The 19,706-nt window shown below is 42.2% G+C and overlaps 1 protein-coding gene across 4 annotated transcripts in view; it reads left to right on the top strand.

The window, feature by feature from the left end:
- The window catches only part of LOC132911088 (uncharacterized), a 189,481-nt gene that overhangs the window by 112,303 nt on the left and 57,472 nt on the right, over nt 1-19,706 (top strand). The gene's annotated exons all lie outside the window — the stretch shown is intronic.

Here is a 19,706-nt window from a genome sequence, read left to right as displayed (position 1 = left end):
TCGTAGTTTTTAAAAGTTATCATTCGATCTAATTTAGGATTAGGCGGTAGATATCTGATACGAAATAATAATAATTGGAGCCGTTAGAACGAAAGATATTAATAGAGAAAATTTGATTGACGTCTATAGCATTGACGTTTTTAACGAGCTGCCGAACATAGAAATATATATATTACTTGTGGTTTTATTTCCGAAAACGGTTAGCTAGAAATTTAATGTAGTCGTAAAAGCGATCGTAAGACGAAGGATTAATAACAACGATTTATTATTTCATTAGCTATGCACTTAAAAACGAGATTGACAGGACAATTCTTGGTGTTGCTACTCAAACATCCATCAATTACTCTATATTTTAAACCTTAACCGCCCATTACGACTTGCTCGATACTATCGTACTCCGTGATCGTAATGAAAAGAACGGGTCACCAAAGGCTAGGCTTTTAATTACTTCGGCGTCGCTCCGATTTCACCGAGAAATTTCTCTCTATGCTGGCGGTGTCTCGCGAAACACCGAGGAAATACCAAACGATTGGCAGAAAAACGCGTGGGTTGTTGAAATCGCGAAACTCGAGCAAATGACCGACGACAGCGAGAATAGCTGGAACAAATGAACGTGGTAGTTTGGAGAACGTGGCAGTTTTAATTGCTTTTGAAAGTGGTTGGCGTAATGAGGCGTATCGAGATCCGCCGTGCAATATCGTTTGAGCCTCGAGAGCAGCCTCCTCTCTCGACTTCCACGTCGTCACGTCGATGAGGCAACCGGAGGAGGTCTAGGAAGCTCTGAATGACCTAACATCAGTCAATCCGGACAGTCTGGCTGGCATCGACCAAAGAGATGGCTGTTCTCCGGTTAGGAGAGCTCTATAATGACCCCTCGAAGCTAGAATCGACCCTGCACCCCTCTCTGATCTCTCGCGTCCGCACTTTCTCCCCCTTTTTCGCCACGAGAGCTGTAACTGTCTCTCTTTCTCTCTCTCTTTCACTCTCTTCTATCCCCGGGCGAGCATTCCGCTGCGAACGTGAAGTTATTCGTAATCGTTGGCGGTGTTCGCTCGTTTTTATTGTCTTTTCACGTGGCGGATTCGATGGAACGGGGAAATGTTGTCTTCTGGAAAGCTGCTTCGACACCCTGTTCGAGTATTGGTGCGCTCGTTTGTTTGATTGTTAGCCGACGCTTAGTGAAAATACGAGTGGTTGTAGGATGTCGAGGGGAATAGAATCGAGTGAAAGGGTGAAGTTGAAGTTTGAGAGGACGAGACGTGTATTTGAATTTAGGAGCGCTCGAGGGTTAGACTGTTAGATAACGACGAAGATACATGTATATATGGATTTTTCTTTGTGAATAGGATGTTTCACTATTGCAAATTTAGAATTTTGAAATTAAGTTCGAGATTTTTATCGTTTCGGTATTATTTGATCTTTTAACGATACTATTGCTGGGAATTTTGCAAGCAACATTTATAAATGCAGAATTTTACTTCGCCGGTAGATTGGAAAAAGCAGAAATATACCGTTACTTCGAAGTTCATATTTTACTCACAGAGAGATACGTAGTTTCCTTTATCGTTCTAACATCAATCTTTTCTAATAATTTTTCTTTAATAAGATAATAATGTAATAACTTAATAACTTTAATAACTTGGAAATAGAATAAATTAACATTTGAATTAATATAGCACTAGCCGCGGTAATTTATACATCCGTTTACAACGTCAATAGATTTCTAAATTACGCAATCACTCCTAGAATAATCCGATATTCTCTCGAACAAACGACCATGTCCGACAATAAGGAATTAACATCGTATCTATCATAATGCTCTTCGTCTCTTCGAACACTTCTTTCTGTAATTATTTTTGTCTTTGTAATTCTTTTTTCATTGGCGTTTTTAAACCCTGAATGAGAATCTGCCGCGTCCTTTCATTCCTTTTCATTCGACTCTAGTAATCCTTCATGGTGTCACGCAACCGGTTCAAACCACGTTTTTGTGAACCGTGTCTGATTTTAATCGCGTAAGTGCGATATTCATTCAACCGAGTATCCTGCTCGATCATCGTCAAAGACACGATGGATTGTTTTATAATTAGAGCTTAAACCCGACGCTATAATTATGGATCTGATAGCGGTACGGGCAAATTGATTAATCCCGGACAATTAAGCGTTACCGAGCTCGTTAGCATGAGCTGGTATTCTTACTAAGGCTCACCGTGTCACGAGCTTGTTTCTTCCACTTCTCCCGGGCTCTGCTTTCTCCGAACGAAGTTATTAACCTGTCACGTTGACCACTCAAAATTGTCAAACGTCAAAAGGATTCTTCGTGATTCGATCGCCGTGAATTCTTTCGTTGCAATTAGTATAAAAGACATTCGTCCTTCTCTTTTCCTTTCTTTTTTTCTCTGTTTGCATTCTGATCTTTATCGAGGAGGAACAAATTGGTTACACGTGTAACATTAGCTTTATACATATTTTTGTACCGATGAATTCTTGTAGAATTCAAACGAACGGATTTCTTTATTTTTTTTACTTTTACCTATTACAACAATCCATTCCACTGTCTATCAAAGGAACAACCACGTTTCATCTCTTTTCGTCAAAGGAAAAAGAAAACATTGATTGAAGTAAAAAAAAAACGTGTTCTCGACTCTATAACCATCGTTCATCGATTACCGTCTCCACCACGTCTCAACTCGTGTCTATTTTCAATAAAAACACGAAAGTGTTTCTTCATCCGGGGCATCCGAAAAATTCGAAAGCGCCGATTCTTCGAATCCTCAGCGTCTGTTTATCCAACGCGATGTGGCGCCCCTTCCGATAACACGGTCGATTCCATCGAGAACAAGAAACCTCTCACAGCATCTTCGTATGACGTTCTGAAAACACGGTCGAACGATTCGGCCCGATTTCGAGGCGTAACGTGGTTCCTCGAGGGCTGCCAGTCCCGATTATATCCACGAGTATCGGGCCTCGTTTGCCGGTCCTCGAAACGTCAGCCTGTCAGGGCCGTAAATTTTTGCGCGGGCACCCATCTAGACATGCATATTCATGAACGCTGGATCCAAAAGGGGAAGACATCGAGTATTTCGATCAAACATCCCAACCGATTCGAGAATGACGAGGGATCAAATACGAATGTATGTAAAGTATACGCTTCGATCAAGACCTTCTCTTTCTGCGTCCTTTGATTTCGTTCGCAGCGAATGAGTCGCGAATTTCTGAAGGTTTTCGGTGGCGATTGCAGTTCGTTCTTCTGTGCGTGGATGTTGATCGATATCGTTGCAGATTCTTCGTTTCTTTGAATAATTAGCGTAATGAGTTACTTTATGTAATTGTAGTTTCTCTTCTCTAATATTAAATCTTCTAGAAGATTTGTAGAGTTTTTAATATAAATATCCAGAGGGTTTCTAAACTAGCGCTATTATTCAATATGAAATTGGCGATACCGTTGCCAGAAAATCATTTCCACACGAATCTCGAAAGGAGTAACCGAGTCATGTTGCTGTATAAACTTGCCAGATATTACTCAGCAGTAGAACCTAATATGTACACATCAAACTCGACGAGGAAACAATTTTTAACCAGGAACGTTAGCAATATCTAAATAAGTACAAGTTTCCCACAAAATTTAGAACGATATACCCTGTAAGGTCCATAAATCATCGTACACATCAAGAAAGTACACGCAGAATTCTGCTGGGATCTACAAGGCGAGCAACGAGGGAACACAAAACCTGTGCAATAATCGGCGCGGATATCGAACCGAGCAATTTATCACATCATAAATCCGCTCGAAAAAAGCATGATAGATCGCGTACAGCTTGTGTTCGCGTACGGTTTCGTTGAAACTGCCTCGAAAAACGTTGGCAAAAGTTCACTTGTGATCGACGACGGAGGCGGGACCCGGTTCTCGTGACGAATAGTAGATAGTGGAAGCACGAACGTACGATTTACAAGATTCCCCCAGTTCGTAAATAGCGAGCCGCGTCGCGGCATCTCGAGATTATCTTATAAAGGATACCGCGAGCGGGTCTGATCAACGGTGAGAGTAGATCGTTCGGTAGAGATCCCCGGTTGGAATTATAGCGTCGATCCTTATCTAGATCTGGAATAGTGGCGCGACCACGTATATACGCTCACTTTCGTTCGAACGAGAACGAGAAACGCCAAAGCGAACGCGGCGAGAAACTGAATCGTCGGGAAATGTAAATAATTGCCACGAGGACTGCGTACCTAATTATCGCGGCGCGTTTGGCACTCGCGATTTATGATCGCTCGAATAGGTATACGTTAAGAGGAGCGCTTTTTAATTGCCCGTTAATGATACCTGCTTCGAGATTTTGCACGTTGTTTCATCTTCGAATCGATCGTTGTTTCGTCTAATAGATATTTTTCGACTTTGACAGCCTCTTTTTGTACCAGAACTATCAGGAACGGTGACAGAATTTTGAAATAATATAGTTTAAAGGGTGATCAACAGGGGAACTTTTTCAGGAAAAAGGGGTAACTTACAAAAATCTTGCTGCGAGCCAAATCGCTTAAACGGTTTCTCGCAGCGAATCTTCACACTGCGCGCTATACTTCGCCAAATTAGAAGCAGTAACCGCGAATAAAGGATGATTACCTCTCCCTCTTCCTGTTCCCCATAACCGCCGAAAACCGTCCGTAATTCGCCATAAACCGCAAAGTAAAACATCTGAATTTCGCCTCGTCTTTGATACAACCATTTAGCAGTGGAATCACGAGCGAAAAAGGAAAGAGTATAGAGAGACGATAAGCAGGCGAGACGTAATTTACGCTAACAAGAGGCGTTCGAGGCTCGATATAAGAAACTCATAAGGAACTGAACGTGTTTCGGGACCTGTAAAGAGCGAGAGGGAAGAAGTGTTTTTAAAGTGGCCACATTGAAGCATCCTCGAGGAACGTGTCCCTCGTGTGTGCACTGACGCGCAAAAGAGGCGAAAGACACTTGGTCCCAGGTCGTTAGAAAGTCATGAATGCGAATCGAATCGGTTCGTACGTCTTTCGTGATGTGGCACACGAGAGGATATCGTGTCTTCACGTCCCACGCATCCTCTTCGTGCAAACTCCTCCGTACGTTTTCGCTCGCGTTTTATCGGCCTCGTGTGTGCCTCGCTTGTAGACCATTCCACACCTTTGTTCTGATCGAATGGGCAAACTGCCAAGATTCTTCCGCGAGAGAGAAGTATGAACGTCGTTTATCTCTTAAATGTGTCGATTGTGTGAATAAGATCACGGGTTAGTTTTAGATATTTTAGTTAACCGTAGATATATTTAGGAATTTCCAACATTTCGATACATATACCGTGTGATTTGTCCAAATATATAAGATTCAAAGATACATGCAATTTAAAAACAAACCGAATCCTCACCTACTAACAATCGCGAAAATCTACAAGAGGACGAAGCGTCTGCAAAATTTCAAACGATAGCTGGCGATCTTGCATAGACCCGTATAGAAACGGAGAAGCTGACACGACGAGATAGCATGCATCGAACGCATGATTCTTCCCGGTTTTAGAAATCCGTTGGTTTCCTCGGCTCTGGTTGCTCCGCTTTCGCTCGATCCTCTTGAAAAAGCTTCGCCCCAGCGACCGCTTACGCAGATCTATTTAAAGCGCGAGCAAAACGAGGTAGAAAGCCGCGCACCTCATCCTCCGCATCTCGCCCAACATGCAAATCGTTCATCACCGATTCCGCGTGCGCCGCTCCAAAAATGTCGAACCGTCAGACACATCTGCGTGCCGTGCAATTACCCCGACGTAGTCGTGTTACGTCGTGCAGTGGTTATACGCGTACTTCGTCGTAAATCGTAGATTCGATGTAACGAGGAAGCCCAGATTCGCGAAGAAGAGAAGCCAAGCGAACGATCTAACGGTTGCCTCCTCGATCTGGAACGATTTTGACGCGTCTCTCTTTCTAGAAGATCATTCGACACGCTCGGTTCGTGATCGACGCGCGATCCCCGGATGAATATTATCGCCTATTAATGATTAATTGAACGACGTCCGACAGGCTTAGCCGCGAGAGGCGCACCGCTTACGCGTTGCCTCTGCTTCGAGAAACGAGAGGTCGACCCGGGTCACATCACGCTCCGCGCCGAATCGTTAGAAAGTCCGCTCTGAATCTACGTATTAACCTCTTCTTTCCTTTTTCCTTCGTGTTCAGCTGGATTTCTTCCCGTCTTTTGAGTTGCTCCTTTTAGACGGTTGGTCGGTCTTTTTGGTATGTGAAAGGTTGATTTGGCTGATTGGCTTTGGTTTACGTTGCCTACGGGAAGTAATCTTTTTACGAATCGCTGTTATATGTACTATCTGATGGAATATTTAAGCGCGAATTTGTTGGAATCTTCGAGATCTTCTTCAGCCTTTTAATATAGCGTAATTATTGAACGCGCATGTACCATTGCGCTTATATAAAAAGAATGTAGCGCTGCTCCATGTTCTAATTCTATCATTCGTCTCTTTCCTTTCACATTTTTCTCTACATTGATAACAGAGTTGTTATTAAGAAACACGCTTTGTTTGGATTATATATCTACTTTTAAGAAAAACTAAATAAAAGATAATGTAGTAGTATATTGAATGATCCTTGGATTTGACATTTTGGACGTCTAACGTAATCCCACAAACGTTCGATCGAGTTCGAGTCGTGAGATTGATTTAGTCACTCAATTACATTAACATTCTGTTCCAGAAGAAATGTCTAAATTACTTTAGAGGAATTTTTCGGATCTTTATCGCGTTGGAACGATCACTCCGTTGGCATTTCCTCGTTTGTGAACGGAAACTCGTGAGTTTGTGAAATATCCCGATACACGAACCTACACGTAGTTTCTTTTATTTCTCTTAGCGAACCAGGACTGTTCCGCGTGAAAAATCCCAAGCCATCGCGTTATCATCATTAAATTTCACCTGTCACTTTAGACAGTTAACGTTAAAAGATATTGTACGCTTACGTGTGGACTGTAATCTCTTTATGGTATTTTTAATTCCAACCAATGTACCTTGGAGGATAAAAAATATGTATACTTGTAAATGTATATAATTTTCAAGCAATCACTATGTTCCTTAACTTTTGTCAGCAAGTGTATTTACCTCTTCGACCCTTCTATCCATCTTTACTTGAGCCAGTATCGATAGCAGTCGGGTAGCCAACGTCTCGGTTAGGAAGAGAGCCATCCATCGAGCGGGATTGTTCGAACGCGGAGGATCTCGCTCGTTGTTAGCGCTCCCCGAGAGATGAAAAGGGTTTCGCGTTCGCGGTCGTTACGCTGGAAAAGTCTTGTGTAATTGAAGATCTTGTAGTACGTTACCTTTATACGTATACACGGACACGCGTCGGCTAACGTATAAATCAGCCGCCTTTAGGCCCCACGTCGACTAGCCAGCGACGAGGAGCCTCTTTGTTTGACTTGTCGCGAACCTACGCGCGGATCTTCTGCCGCGATTCGTTGCAGACGATTTATTGGCGCGATTCCCCGTGGCATCTCGCCGCGAGAGGATTCGGATGATGAACGATGAAACCGAGCTCGTTACCTCCACGCACACCGCTCTTTAGTAATAGTTATTGAAGTCTCGAGTATCGCGGATATTTAGGATACTTTCAGAAATTATAATTTTGGAAATTTCAACGGGACGTTCGCTAACTATCTTTTAATTCGTTCGATGACGAATAGACAAATGTATTGAAATACAAAGGAAATCAAATTATCGGCGAATTGCGTTCGAACGATAGCATAACCTTTGGTTCGAGGTGAATTTTTAATTTAGAAGCTTTGAAGCTTGGGAAAATTCGGGAACGTGATTAGTCGAAAAGACGGCGATACGAAAATTTGAATAGCTTAAAATTGAAATCTTCGACAGAACCATTAACTTTCACGCCTAAAGCAACTACTGCAAAAACCAAATCCTTATTTTTCACACCGATTAAGCTAGTCCGTGTTCCTTCGTTTTCTTCGCCGTCACACAACTTAACATCTCGCGATAAACGGTAACACGGGTCTGGCAGTGTTTCGTAAAAATCTCTCTGTTATCCGAACACAACGAAGTTTCTTATCAAAATTCAAGTCAGCCGTGTTGTCGATAGAAACAGTTACTCGATCGACTCAGAAACTTACGACTCTATCCGAGGTCGATAAGCACGACAGGATCGTTGTGGATCGCGATGTGGCCTGATGCAAATCGCGACTTAGAAAGTAGCGATTTATCCCGTAGCCAAGAGATTTTCATGGAATCCTCGCGATTCAAGGATCGATTTAATGACTGGACACGTGGTCGCTGTCTGGCTAATCGTTCGGAAAGCTAATTAACCGGAGGGCCACGTGCGCGCTTTCTCCTTGACGCTGCGTGCGTGTAATTACACGAACACATCGGTGGCAAAACGCGAACGGTGAAACGACGGTACGAAGCCGATCGTGTGAGTTTATATGGTAATGCTGCAGCTAATACGTCAATGGGTAGAACCTGGCACTTTTTTTCGAATTATCGCGAAAGAGAATGTTTGCACGTGTATGTACATACATACGTAGGCATTTGTATAGAGTGAGTCATAATCGGGCTTCTGTTGGCCTATTTATTAACGGAACTGGTCCTTATATAACTGGATTCTTGCTGGTGATAGTGCGGATAAGGAAGAATTGCTTGGCAAAGTGTTTTGTATTATAAAATGTTACAGATTATCGCCATTGTTCGATCTTTCTTATTCTTCTATTTTGCAGGGTAATTGGAAGGAATTGTTATATTATAATACACTTATATAACTCGAAAAAATTTACACGTGTCATTGCTCTTAATCGTAAGCACGCTAGTTCGAAATTCCCTATTGTGTCTATTCTTACTTTCGCTAAATTTCATTAATCCAGAAACGTTGCACGTCCCTCGTTTGAAAATCCATAATTCCAGATTTCTCAGTTGCTTCTGCTAACTGCACTAAATTTCCGTAACTCCGAAACATTCACGTGTCACTCCCTTTACTCGAAAAGCGTGCAATTCCCAATACGTTCTTGCTCGCGTACTCCGAACCCGTAATTTTGACACACACCAGCGAAACCAGTTGCTCGGATTGTCCAGCGGCTTGAATTAGAAGGTCTGTAAGCATTTTGCAGAGGAACGAATCGAGACCAACATCGTGTACACTCTGATTTACACTGGAATATATACATAAACAGACGGTATCTCTGTCCGTCCTCGTGCAAGCGCGGAGAAAGAGAAATTCATACAGAGGCACGTAGGTAGATGTATGCAAGCCGATATGTAGTCAAGCCCCGGCCAGACCGTTTTTCTTCGACTGACAGATCGCTACCGTACGTTTAGAAACGTGTAGCGGCGATAAAACGCTGGATACTGCTTTCAGTAGCATTCGTGTTCTGTCATTTCCAGATGAAAATGTCTCTTGATATGTTAATTGAACGTAGGTGTAATTAGAGGGACGTTAACCGGTGGCTATTTACACGGGTTCATTATGATAATGAAAGATAGCCAGTTGGATCGAACTTCTTTCTTTCTCATCGCTCTTTCTCGCGAGACGTCGCGTGTCCAATAGGACATAGGTGATAAAACGAGTTGGGAACAGCGCGTTTTTCATGGGTCGATTCGATACCTGTCCCCTGGCTCTGTGATTAATGGCATTCGGTAGAAAGCGAACGCGTTCAATGTTACTCGGTTTATCGGACTTTTTCAGCCGGCTGTGGGAATTCGGCGATAATACCGTCTACCGTGGAACGTTGTGACGTAATGAATGTCGAAATCGGGAACGACGCTGACGTTTAATTAGGTATTTGCATTTGTTGTTCTCCATTCTGTTATCTCGATATTTTTCTCATTTTTTTTTTCTTTTATTTTTAGAAACTGAGATATATCGCGAGCGAAGTAACGAGTTCCGAGATAAAACAAAGTTTCTTAATTCTTTGAGGATCCTGAGAAGTTGAAGCACTCGATAAAGGTGTTAACTTTTACGTATAATAAAATTCTTCGATAAAAGTGTCGTTAATTTGAAACGAGTTCTCGAAGGAAATCCTTTTAAATCGTAGACGTGCTAATGGAATCTTTCGTATACTACTTTATAATCGGGAAAGATATCAGTTATAGGTTACCGAGTCCCTGATACTTTGATTTCTTTTTTAAGCCGACTTCAAGCCTCTTCGAAACTCTCGTCGACGTTTTGTTAAACTATCGCTGTGAATGAAAAGTCCTGGTAGTTCGAAACGCTTTGGCTACGATCTAAAACCGGTGAAAAAGGTGTCGTCGACGTTTCCAATTACGAGCACCGGCTCTCAAGACCACGTATGCCCGCCAATTTTTGCTCGGGTTTTCTCCTCGCGAGGATCGATATGATCCAGCCTGGGGCCATCACTCACGTTTCCTACGTGGCGGTTCAATAAGCCCCCGGCTTAAACGTCGGGTTACCACATATTCTCGACTAGTTAAGGCTTAACCCGCATCTCGTGGCCGGGCCCCTGCAACACAACGAGACTAAGAAGAAAGAGCTACATATTACATATACGTGGTGGCGAGTGAAAAGGGGAACAGGAGAAAAGAAAGAGAGAGAAGGGTCGTGACACACGTACGTGTATACGAGGCACACGCGCGAGTTTCCTATATCGACAGCCGGTTACCGTGCCCGGAGCTGCAATCAACGTCTTATTGGTTCCACTGGCTGTCTTTCGCTATAATTCTCGTTGCCCTTCTTCGACCAACACCGGTGAGCACTTCTTCCGGCTACCGTCGATCCATCGGTTCCTTATTAGCGTTCGAGCATTGACAAAGTCGAATGAGATTCGACGAGGAACATCGTTGATCGAACGCACGTTGAACATGCGCGCGTATCGACCTCTTTGTGGTTAAGATGGAAGGAAAATGTGTTTCGTGGAGAAATTTAGGGTAAATTGATTCGAGAGGTAACTCGCTGAGGTAGAAATAATTTGCAGTTACGTACACGATTTTTGGAGCAATATTTTCCATGGATGATAGAATTTCAAATTGATAGATGGAAAGTTAAAAGCGAACAGATGAGAATAATTTTAAGATATTAGATTTTAGAGAAGAAATTAATGTCTCTGTCTATTCAACCACATAAATATACTTCATAACTAAACATCCAATTAGAATGAAGCAAGTAGTAAGTATCTTGGATTTTTTCTCCACGGAACTAACAACTTGAAACGTGCAATCATTTGTATAGCATGTTGAAGCTTAAATTGAGTTAGTCCTGTTTCCACTAATGATCGAGGACCGGTCCAAAACTTCAATAAACTAGTTGGAAACGATTCATCACCTGCTATCAGATTCATCGCGCTAATACATCATTAAGATCCGACAAAATGAATTACACGAAGTCCTGTCTTCGTGCTTGGAGTTTTATCCTCTTACCAGGACTAACTAAAAACCAGCGCCCCCTCTTATCAGATTCATTGTATACGTTCTTAAAAGTGATTGATCAACGTGCTCGGCTACCTAAACTGGTTCTAGAATGGTCAGAGCCAATGCTCGTTGCAACTGTCGATCGAGTTCAGACAGTTATGCTAGCCTAATTGCGCGTTCTAGGTTTCTGTGCTCTTATTACGCCTTTCCGCGTTCTTTTGATGAAACTGTAAACCTAATAGCATTCACCGGTATCGTTGGGTAGTTAAAGTTTATTGATAATCCTATTGGTAATTATAGTTTACAATGGTAGCGACTGAAATTAGTGGATAGCTTTGGTGAAATTAAGCGTTGCTGATGATTTGCTAATGAAATAGTACCTATAACTTATTAATATTTATATCGATATTTCCATTAATTCAAACATGCGAAACGTTGCTTCAGAACTTTTCTCTCTCTTCTGATTTTGAGTAGTGGAGCTTCCAATAAAAAGTAGTAGCATTTAGAATGTTTAAATTAAAAATTCTTCAGAAGTAAACGTTTAAGTTGCGTAATATTAAACTGCTTTGTCGAAACAATAAAATCTGTAATAGCTCCATCGTTCGCTCTATCTCACGAGCGGCATAATTAACTACACCCGATTTTCACAAATTTACTGTGACGGAAGCGTTAATGTCTGGACGATATCGACCAGTTTATCGACCGATTCCTATCCGGCTCGTTGGGACATAACTAATTATAGCTCGTTATAGGTCAATGCTTAATTACACCGCGGGCGAGATTCCACCTCCGCTTTCCAAGTCTTATCGACTTCTCGATCTTAGACACGGCAACAGGTTCTCCTCCGGACTGGTTCGATTTTACCATAATTTCTGATCCGAATATCCGTGCAGCTTGTTAACCTTTTCCACGTCGGTGTCACAAGTCGTGCCGCGGAATTCGCCGGCTCTCCTATTTAGGTGTTGGTAGATCTGTCGTTCCGTGAGCCTGATCGCGGTAATTACTTTCTGCGATCGATGTATCGCGCCTCAGACAACTGATAAAACGGGGAAAGCGACTTCTGTTTCGGTCAATGAAAGCAAGAGGATCGTCGATTGATCCACCGTTTCACTGGTTGATCGTGTCTTGTTTAAAGTTTATTTCCTTATAGAGAAAAATATGATCGAAAGTAGGTGGAAGATTTGGTGAAAGTTTAGTGTGTTTAGAAAAATTGAGATATCTCGTCGTGCGGTTAGAAGATGAAGAGTAACTAAGCCACGTAATATTAAAAAAAAATTAGTAACAATATTGAAATAATTTTTCTCAAATTATATTTGCTAATTAAATTCAATGGAAATATCAATCTTCTTATATCGGACGTTGGAATGCGACGTATACGATAAAATATACAGAATATATCAGATGATAGAATTTTCGATTTTCTACGTTTTCGCATTTGGCTTAAAAAGTCGCGTTTATCCCTCGCAGGCAAATAAACATGTGCAGACCCACGACTCGATAATATTGCACGACACGTGTTTAGAGAACAATCCAGCGTGCAGTTTGCAGTAGGAAGTGAGTGCATCGGCTGGTATCAGCATTAAACTGGTGCACCATTGTAGAAACATGTGCATAAAACAGTGGGCTCCATCCTTAAAAGGAACGTCCTTGCATTGCACAGTAGCGCACAGATGCACGCTCTTGCTTTCATGAAATTCTTCGTCGCGGTTCTCTTACCCTAAACATCTACCAGTCCCATCTCTCCACGGCGAGTATACTCGCCGGTTTGTTGGTGCATGCTTCAGATTAAGTTACTGCGGACGCTTACTTGAAATAGTAGCACAGATATCTGTATCCTTTTAGATGCAGTTTCTGAGCTGCTGTTTGGATCTTGACCTTTTTCCTTTGGCGAATATTTCAGATCAAAGAGTGGCCAGTAGAGTAGTGGTCGAGTTACCTTCGTCTATGGAGCGAGCAGTTTGCTTGAGAAAATTTGTTAGAAGGAGAACGACGAGATTAGCTTCGAGTCTTCCATGTAAAGAATAATAAACTGCAAGTTATTCTTAGGTCTTTCCTCTTTCATATATCTTGGATTACGGATGACAAATTTTCGAGCTACGGTATGTCGATAGCAGCACTTTCATCTTCAAAAATACCTTTATTACATTTACTGTTTGTAATGAAGTTTGATAATTTGATGTTACCGGTAATACGCTGTATTCTTTCGCCTAATGTCAGAAATATGAAAATCCTTTTAGTTTTATCTTTAGTATATTCCTGAATGAACCCTTCTTCCTTATTCGCCACATCTTATGTCCTATAATAAAAAGAATTCCGCCACAAATATGCACACCTACGTTGAAGTAAAGACTTCCAGTTTTACTACTTACCGGAAATCATAGTTTACTGCACGGTATGTACTAAAACTTCGACGATTACTTTTTCATACATCTTAATATTATAACAGTAAAGAAAACATAATAATGCATACAGTGGAACGTTCATAACATACAAAAATGTACAGAATACTTAAAGCAAAGTGATCGTTACGATGGTGGTGGTTGAATGATAGTTCGTAATTGATACTTAATTCATTCTCGATCCGAAAATGTATACTTTTTGAAAAACTCGAAAAGAATCCGCGGTTTAGAGTTTTCGGTAAAATGTTTAATATTCGAGCGTTGTGATAAATATTTCCAGTGGCGTATACTGCAAGCGTGGCCCAAAGTTCGCGTGTTCTCTACCTCAGGGGAGACGTCTCCAGTTTCCTGCAGTGGCACGCGGCAGTAATAGACACACCTATGTCTATTTTCCTCGGATAGATTCCTCGCCTCGTTCTACAGGTATCTCGTTATCATTTAGAGATGATTAGAAAATGCGGCGAAGCCTGACGCGTATAGACCGTATACTTCCTTCGGTTGAAATGATTGCGAGACGATGATGAGACCCGAGATCACGAGACGACGCCGGTCGTTTTAGACTCTGTTTTTTCCACCGTCTTCCTCTCCAATCCTCGATCTCTTCGACGATGCTTCTTCGGTGACCTGTTCTACTCTCTCTCGATATACACTCTCATCCAGTTGCAGGCCTGATGAATGGCCAGCACTCGTGGTTCTCTCGTCTTCTCCCTTCGTCCTCTTACGAGAGGCTGATCCTCCCTCGTCTCTTTCTCGGGTGACAGATCTGGGTTGCCGACGGTTACGTCATGCTCGTTTTTCTTGTTAGCCTCTTCCTCGTGCTCCTCTCGTAGCTTCTTCGTCGTTTTTCTTCTTTTTGAAGAAACGATTGTACAATAGATGGCTGATGAATTGGATTTTGATTGAAAGATCTAAAGATGTCGGGCTTTGTCGGAGAGGGGGTGGTTTGGAATAAATAATTGTTCTTTTTTTTCTTCCCTTTGCTTCTTAATTAAACAGTAGAAATCTTAATGGGAATTTACTTCGGTTCGAAATATAGATTCGTTGAAATAGAAATAGAAATATAGATGTCTAAAATTTTCTAATTTTATGTCGTAAATTTCCTTCTTCTCTATTATTTCCCAGTTTTCTTTCTCCATCAAACGTTTTAATTACATTTGCATTACAGTGTAGTTTTATTACGGAGATAAGAATTTATGACACGAACTATCGCAGTAGATGAAATGTGCCGCTTTATGCAATTCAATAAGCTACATTTCATAATAATTTGTGACCCGTATTAATACCACGTAAACCTTCAGTTTGCTTAAGAATCTACTTTGTAACATCGTAGCGCATAGAAATCGTTGCCCGCGGGGGCGTCACTTCCACGTGGCATTTTCATCTCATCGTCCCAGTTGATCTACGTCGATCATCGTCACGGAAGTAAAATCGTGCGTCGATCCCCTCTGGTAAACTATTTTCGCCTTTCTCCGGGTTGTACTTGCAACACGATCATTAACCATCGCTCTTAAATGGCACGAGTTTCTTCGTTGGTTCGAGTTTAATTGAGTTTGAACCGGCATTTCGTCGTCTAAAAGGAAAAATTGAAAATTTTCTTTCTTCTTTTATGATATTTTCGAATTAGTGGTCTTTTAATATCGTTATACTTCTAAGTTGTTTTTACAAATTTTATTACGCTTTATAGTGGTTTTAATAAGCCGAGATAGAGAGAGAAAGAGAAAGAAAGAGAGAGAGGGAAATTAAGAGAAATTGTTCCGAAGTTGATCTTCATCAATCATTTCGCGGGTATTTTAAATTATGTTTTCACTTTCCTCATCGAAGTTTCGCAAGACACATTCTGGACTATTTCTAAGATATATTGTGCTCATCCATATTTTCTGATCTTCCTGTTATTTAGTTCAAATGTGTTTCATGTCCAGCTACATACCTACAAGGAAGATGTATTATTGGTTAATTTACAGGGAGGACTAATGTATGCATGATGGTAGACTCAAAGGTAAAATTTAATCCTTTGCCTTGGACTAAATTACACTCACGGTGTAAATTATGGCCTGAAGATTGCGATAGGATTTTAGTCCGATCTTAACTTTAATCTTTCGTTACAAAATCAGAAGATAAAAAAAAAATAGAATCCATGACCTGTTACTATTCTAAAAAACACCTTCACCAAAGCTCCATTAACAATTCCTCTAAACGTAGTACGAAAAGAATTGCACCAATTGAATTTGACATAGGAAACGGCAACAATCTATATATTACGGATCCTGTTCCCATATCCCAAGGTTCTGAGACTAGGCAGCGGTAGTCAAAGATGACGATCACGACCCGATTAGCGAGGACACCCCGAACAAGTAGATCGGCAGGAACGTACACGCGTTGACGTCTCCTCTCTGGACCCGTTCATCAACGAGGCCGAGTCGGTATACGCGTTGTCCAGGTTAGGTTAGATAGCCTGCTCTCTCAGCTCGGCGCGTACCGACACGCTCTCCTTCTCCTTTATGTGAACGGCTAACGATGCCCATTAGAGCACGGGGACTCGGAGTCTTGCTGACTAATCGCAATGCACACGACTCCATAGCTCATGCAGATCGGCTATTCGTCTTGCGGTATCCTCCAGTTTGTCAGCCGAATCGATTCGATAAAGATACCAGCTGTCTATGACGTTCGACCGAGAGAAGAGAGCTTCGGTTCTTCGCTGTTGAAACCTGGCGTACACGCGAAGGGGATACAACCACGAGGTCGAACAGATACCTCTCGATACGACGGAGACGAGCGACGTGCAGCTACGTGTCCAACAGGGGGAGACGGCTCCTGGAGTCCCTTTAAAGGCAGCGGCCTGTTCGTTTGCCGCATTTCCAACGTGTTCGGACCGTACCGCATGGGATCGATGGCTTTTAACGAGACGATGATGGAAACGAGACCCGAGAGGAACAGGAGGGTCAACTCTTTCTGCTGCTCTTTTCTTCCTTAATGCGTCTGCTTTTTTGCGTGTCAGCCAGGAAACCGAGGGAACTCGGAACCGTTCGGTTCGATTGCTTCGCACAACGTAGAAAGAGAATCGTTCGACGGTTTTCGTATATACAGAACCGGCGGGCAGACGATCACGAGGTGGATAAGTGATTTAGTTGCTGCGGAATGACGTTGGACGAAGGTTGTGCTTCTTGGTTAAGGATTGGAGTTTCAACGGGAGGTGTAGTTGATTGGAATTATTCGAGATATAGCTTTGCATGCGACAAGGTAGATTTAGCATATGCGTAATATCGAGCAATTAGAAGTAATTATAAACTCTGATAGACTGTTCAAACGAATCACGAATGATTTATCCGACGTAGGATTTCGAAATTCCTCTTATCCCATTCATTTCACATCATTCGACTTCGCAAGAAACATTGAACGTTTCTCTAATTCTCTTCAAGTCCCTCAAACTATAACATTTCCATTTACGTTCTGCGACCCAGTGAACCAAAATTCTATAAACCATAGAACCATCCACGATCAAGCACAAGAACCTCCGATTTCTCTTCATTTCATCGCGTTCGCCATCAACAACATCCTAACACTCAAGAAACCCTTACACGTCGCCCATATGTGGACCAATCCGTGAAAAGATTCCGCGACGTCCAGCATCAACCTATCGTGAAGAGAAGAAAGAGTCACTGTTGTCGTCTTCATCGGACCAGTTCTATGGCTGGATGTGGCCAGTGTGCTCTCTTTTCCTTCCTCTTGCCAGCGGACTTCTCATTATACCCGGAGGAACAGAAGTGGGTCGTGGCACGGGCGCGGTAGCCAGTCACGGCGAAGGTGAAGCTAGGTGGGGTACACACGATCCCATTCCTTCTACGAGGGTAATGATAATTAATCCAGCAGGGACCGCTCCTTTCAACCGGACCTCGGCTGGTCAACGTCGGAGGCGCCTGAGGTCAGCCTGGAGAGCAAGCGCGCTCCTCTTTCTTCCTGTTCCTCGTACACACCGGCCCTCCTTCTTCGGTTTCTTCTTTTTCTTCCCATTAACCAATTAATAACGTCACCTACTATGGCGTTACCGTTCCGGTTCTCCTCCCTGTGTTGACCCTGGCGAACGGTACCTGCGCTCGGTTGTTGAGGCTCTGGGTTCGAAGAACCCAGAACAGAGAACGTCGCTCGCTCGAGATAGACGATTATAATCCTGCGGGGACAGAGTCACCCGGGAATGCAATTTCGCGAAGGTCCAAGATCTGATCTTTGGTGGTTCTTCAACGAGGAAGATTGGTATTTTTTTTTTCTTTTTTTAAATTACTGTACTGCCGTTCCACTTCGTTTCATTCGCTTGTGGTTAGGACTTCAGCGGTACTTCTCTTGGTTTTGCATTTTCTCTTAAGCCGAAAGATTTTGACGAAGTTTCTCGAGTCGCTTGGCTCTTGACCTGTTGCTTTCTTTAGTCTTCATTTGGTCTCGTTGGTTATCCTTTCTCGGTTTTGTAGTAGCTTTATTAGATCGAATGGTTCAAAGAGTAGCCAACACGAGTGTATAGCGAAGATCTTGCTGATTAGTTGAGCGGTTGAATACAATCGAGATAACCTTCTTTAGCTATCGTGAAGATATATTTCCTTTTGCCGCGACTAGTTTAGTTATTAAAATTATGAATTATCGATATTCAGTGTAGTACACGTTGCACAGGAAACAGTAAAAAAATTTGATCAGATAAAAATCTCGAGAACAACGAGCCTAAATCTTGCGATTAGATCGGAATATTCTCGATGTTTAAATCGTAAGGAAGAAAGGGAAAAAAGCAGAGAGGGAGATCGTGACTCTTTCACCTTTTTCGCCGACTGTTTTCCGCTCGTAACGCGGAGACTTCGATTCGTAATGCTTGCATAAGTGCGGCCGTACCACTTGAACCATGAAGAAATAACGCGGCCCGATAAACTTGCAACGATAAAACGTACACAGATAGCGAGGCCAGGTCCGGGCAATTATAAAGCCACAAGCGAACTTTTCTTTTTTCCTTTCGGGAACGCAGAGCGGAAACAATGGATCTTTTCAGTCGGCCAACACTGACGCAACCACTTTTATTCGCTTGGTCTCACCTTTTGAACCGCTAACGTCGTGAACGTGAGCAAGCCACAATGTTGCAATTAATCGAAATTCCACAAGATTTCGTACTTTAACCCATTTTTCCCCCTTTCTTTTTCTCTCATTCGATGAAATTTTTAATAAATCTCCGTCTTGTTAATTTTTCGCCCGAGAGAGGTGGTTCTGTGCCTGTTTATTAGTTGACTCGTGGTCGATTGCTTTTATAGGGGGAATTTTAACAAGATTATTACATTCGTTTCGTGCTCCTTTAGTGGCTTTATCTTTCGTCATCTAAATGCACGGTTGCATAAATGCAACGCTACAGCTCGGGCGACAAACGACGCCTGCACGATCAATTTAACGGCTGATTCTGATGAACGTGGTAGATGAAGTCGTTAGACGGCGAGTTCCGAGCCAGATAGGGGAATGGGTATTTCAATCGGATTATTATTGGGTGAAATTTGATTGGATGTTCGTGTTAGGTTGTACAATATCGTGATTGCTTCTTTTTCGTGCGAGTTTAATTTGATACTCTTCGATAGTACGTGTTGATATTTATCGTTAGGATTGGTAGAAGTTTTTTAGCGTTTCAGAAATTGCTGTACCTTTCCTGTGTATTACACAATCGTGCTAGCAGCTCTGACCAAAAGAAAATTCACCGACGTTACTTGAACAGGCGTACAGTATCATTTTCATTTTATAGTGTTCAACTTCTTCGACTTTCAACATATAATATGTAACAATCTCATTCTAAAAAGAACATCTACAGCAACGCAAAGTCGTAAGAAATAACACGCATTCCTGGCGTAGTTCCCATTAATTTCCAATTAGCCCCGACGAAGCAGCCCCTGTTCCCTAAGACCTCGCGAATTATTACGTT

This window comes from Bombus pascuorum, chromosome 10, assembly GCF_905332965.1.
Source record: "Bombus pascuorum chromosome 10, iyBomPasc1.1, whole genome shotgun sequence".
NCBI classification, from domain to species: domain Eukaryota; kingdom Metazoa; phylum Arthropoda; class Insecta; order Hymenoptera; family Apidae; genus Bombus; species Bombus pascuorum.
The sequence above is the reverse complement of the archived record's forward strand: the minus strand, read 5'-3'. Positions and strand labels throughout refer to the sequence as shown.